This window comes from Lactuca sativa, chromosome 5, assembly GCF_002870075.4.
Source record: "Lactuca sativa cultivar Salinas chromosome 5, Lsat_Salinas_v11, whole genome shotgun sequence".
NCBI lineage: Eukaryota > Viridiplantae > Streptophyta > Magnoliopsida > Asterales > Asteraceae > Lactuca > Lactuca sativa.
The window spans coordinates 336,351,778-336,356,208 of NC_056627.2; the positions used below are offsets into that span (position 1 = coordinate 336,351,778).

Sequence of the window (4,431 nt, forward strand, 5' to 3'; positions counted from 1 at the left end):
GATAAAGGGTTATGTACGTTGATTGAGGAAATTGTTGTTTGTAGGGGTCCTTTCTTTGGGGACCTTCAATGGCGACTAGCTTCGTTACCAATTAGGTTTGGTGGTTTGGGGTTGTACTCAACTGTAGAGGTTTCCTCTTATGCTTTTGTGGCCTCACGAGCTTAATCGTATGTGTTACAAGACCATATCATACAAGATATAGACATATGCTGTATGGATTCAGATTATGTTTGTGCTTTTGCCTGTCTTCATGATACGATTTTGGGCTTTGACTTCATCGGTTTCACTAATAAGGACACTGTCCCTCCAAAAGCCCAACACTAATTGGCGAGTGCCCTTTTTAGTAAAATTTTCCAAGACATGCAAATTCACTTCGACATGAAGATTAGGTAGAAAACAATTTTTGAGAGTCAGAGGGCCCCACACGCTCAAGATTTTCTTATGACTATTCCTATTGGCAGTCTTGGCTAGCATATGTTGCCAGTGGAGTAGCCATCCTCAAGTATCGCCTTATGATCCCTTTATTTCCGGCTGATGAGACTTTCCCTGTTTGTCGCAAGGTTTGCTTGGACTCCTTTGGGGAGCATGAAGCTCATTATACAGAGCTCTCGCGTTTCAAGTACCGAAACGATCTAGTTAGGATGTTCTTTTCGACATATTTAGGTGCGCTAAGGTTTTTTCCAAGAAAGAGGCACCTCTTAACTTTCTGACTGACCCATTAGAAGGAAGATCAACACTTAGACTAGTTGATGTTTTAGTATTTGGATAGGATGCAGGGAAGAATGCATGCGTGGATCTAATTGGGATTTCCCCTCTTTTGGGCTTGGGGAGTGAGGTTTTCACTGTGGGCAAGCTGCTTTAAAAGTTACATCATGCAAAGTGGCAAAACATGAGAAAGCATGCATGGAAAATCAACACACGTTTATACCTATTGCATTTGATACTTTCGGTTTACTTGCGACAGAAGCTATGGAGCTCCCCAATAGAAGTCAACGGGTCATGCATATTAATGTTATAACCCCAAGACCTAATGAATTCGGGGAAGAAACCAGTAGGTTTGTGTATCTCTACTGTCTTGAAATCAACATTACCATATGTAGGGCTCTTTTCATCTGTTGGTTGAAATATAATGCTTCTATATGAAGGATTGCATGATTTTGGGGTTCTGATGATGATGACAAATGGTGGTACCTCCTATAAATGGCTTGATGTTGATCATGGTGCTAAATTAGTTGAAAATGATGGTATGATTCCACCTCGTCCTTCATTTTACCTTTTCTATTTCACATTACCTGAAAAGTAGGATCATTTTCCTTCATAATTTAGATGCTAAGTATGAATTTCCATTTCATTCTTTTTATGACCTCCGGGTGTACGGAAAAATGTATAAAAGAGACTGCTCAATGATGCAATTATGGTGGTAGAGTTTGTTTTATAAAGTACACCGACCCACTTGATGAGCCTGCCAAAAAACATAACCTAAAGCTTCAGCTAAACGAGTATCGTATCTTCAATGCATCTATGGTGAGTTAAAAGAACTCCCTTTGCACCCCTCTTCCTTATTTTCCATTTTTTGATTTTCAAATGTTTTCTTTCAGAATTTATGTGTCCATGTTCATAAGCTTCTACAAGCTGATTATTCAGTTTCAATAGTATATCACTTTTAATACCTCTTTTGATGATGGGTTTTTTATTGACATGAATTTTATGCCTCTTAAAGTTTAAGATTTATGTTTCCATTTTCGTATTTCTTGTTGGGGTTTTCTTAGAACACTTTCGGGGTGATGCACTTGGACGTCAAATAGTATTCATTATTTTTACAAATAATCGAAATTTTGGTTATTCTTGAACTTTAAGTATTAATATGTCGATATCAACCTCTGCAGTTCTAAAAGACGAAGTGCAGCTGAAAGTTATTAGATTACAAACAATATTTTTTGACTTTGTCACAACTAATTTGATTTTATCCTTCTTATTGCTTTTTTATGTTAACACCTACCATTAAGAACATGCAATAAAACTTTGCAAATTACATACTTATATGAAGATTTTGTCTAGACTTACATTATAAACATACTATTTAATTGCGGTTAATTAAAATAAGATATTGATTTTTTAATCTATGGTTTTTAATTGACTTGACAGAATATTGGTCCACACTTTGACACAAGGAATGTGGGAATAGTTGGTCTGGTCGCACCTTAGGTTTAAATGAATCCAAGAGAGACTTGACATGAACTCCAGGTTAGGTTCTCGGTGAATTTAGTAATTATGTAACATCTTTTTTTTTTTATTTTACTTTTGAATCTTTTTTTATATTTGGTATTCCATTCCCTAAAACATACTATCATGTACCACCTTTATTCAGAAAGATGTGGTTAGAGAACTTTTCCCCGGTAACAATCAGCATAAACAATATATTTTTCCTTCACGTCACCACATCACATGCTTGAGAGGTGTTGAATCAAGACAAACAACATACTTTAACATTTCTATATTACCTTGAGCCACATTCTTTGGTATTCTTCAAATACACTATTTTCAGCTATATAATAAAGGACATAACTTATGAGTTGAGTTACCTCCAATAAGAAATTAAGAATGTAAAATAATGTGAAAATAGAAGAGGCTAGATACTTGGCATTTCTAAAGATAACAGAGTTTATGATATTTTGTTTCATGTTGACTTTTGGATTTGTTTTAAATTTTGTTAGTGTCCTAACTCTAGAATTAGTAGAGGATCGTTGAAGAGGTTGTCAAACTGTAATTCATTTGTAAGTGGTTAACCTCTAGATTACTCCAATAAGTACAAGCATGTGAAACAAAAACTACCTGAGCTGGTTGAACAATAGTTTTCTCTTAATTTCTTGGATTTTGTGGCTAACAAATACTTAAGTGATAAACGAATAGAAAAAAGCTTGTATACTTTGTGTGTTGATCTGGATCACTTGGCTCATATAGACACGACATGGTTTTTTTTTGTAATATTTGATATAAATTATGAAGTAAGCTTAATCCATAATGTATAGAGCTACTATTGGTGTGTTAATATTTTTTCTTCCGTTAGTCTGATCATTTTCTCTAATCCTATGATCCATGTTTCACTTTTAGGCGAAGGATATAAATATTGAGAAACAAAAGTCCTCATTTAAATCAACCAAAGATAAGCATGCCTCCTCTTGACTTACCCTATCTATTTGAAACGCTACATTAACAACCCACATCAACCCTAATTCGTTTTCTTCTCAACATGGTCACCACTACTCTTGAAAATACGGCTGCCAAAAATCAACATTGCTTAACAAGGTAACTTTTGTTAATATTTTATTTCCATATAAGCAGACAATTGGATTTTTTTTTTTCAGATTCAAGATATAAACGAACCAGCTTTACAATACATTGTGAATTTCTCTTCTTAAGATTATCCTTTGATTTTGATTATAACCAGCTCATGGAATTAGGAGGCAAATGCAAATCTGGATACAGAGTACTTTCATTTGACGTAATACATAAATATCTTCTTTAGCTAAATCATTGGGTCGTGTTTGGCATGGTCTAAAATCTTCACTAATATATATATATATATATATATATATATATATATATATATATATATATATATATATATATATATATATATATATATATATATATATATATAGGGTTAGGTTATTTTGTTTTCACTATCTATTGTGTACATGTATGATTGATTATAGACCAATCATTTTAGTTATTTTAAAAAAGTAATTAATGCATATTATATATTGAAGATATAATGGATATTAATTACATCTTCAGCATTTAATATGCATTAATTACTTTTTTAAAATAACTAAAATGAACCTAACTCTCTCTCTCTCTCTCTCTCTCTCTCTATATATATATATATATATATATATATATATATATATATATATATATATATATATATATATATATATGTACAATAATGAACATGTATGTTTAGTTATGAACATTGGTCAATTTCATGTTGTTCTATGGTTCTATGATGTATTTTGATTCTATATTAAACTCACCAATATATATATATATATATATATATATATATATATATATATATATATATATATATATATATATATATATAGAGAGAGAGAGAGAGGGGGAGAGGGAGTGGTTTAAATGAGAACTATAAAATATTAAGAACCCTAAGAACCCCAATTAGTTAGTAAATATGTACATGATACTATTATTAAACATGTTACAATCCTAATTTTTTGTGTTTTTGGTACGAAGAGGGCAAGTTTATAATTTTTACAGTCTAATATTTTCATTCGTATAAGCTCTCATATTTTAACACAAAACTTATGTAAAATACAACTTTACACATTCCATTTACAATTTAATGCAAAAAATTCACAACTTAAAACAAATTGTTTTACAATAAATCACTAATTCAAAGAAGTCAAA

The 4,431-nt window shown here is 31.8% G+C and overlaps 1 long non-coding RNA gene across 1 annotated transcript; it reads left to right on the forward strand.

Moving 5' to 3' along the window:
* Window positions 1–1,266: 1,266 nt before the first annotated feature.
* On the forward strand, window positions 1,267–3,567 carry LOC122198161 (uncharacterized). The gene is made up of 4 exons (XR_006192041.2): window positions 1,267–1,524; window positions 2,146–2,244; window positions 3,112–3,306; window positions 3,449–3,567. It is a non-coding gene; the product is annotated as an uncharacterized LOC122198161 (long non-coding RNA).
* Window positions 3,568–4,431: the final 864 nt, after the last annotated feature.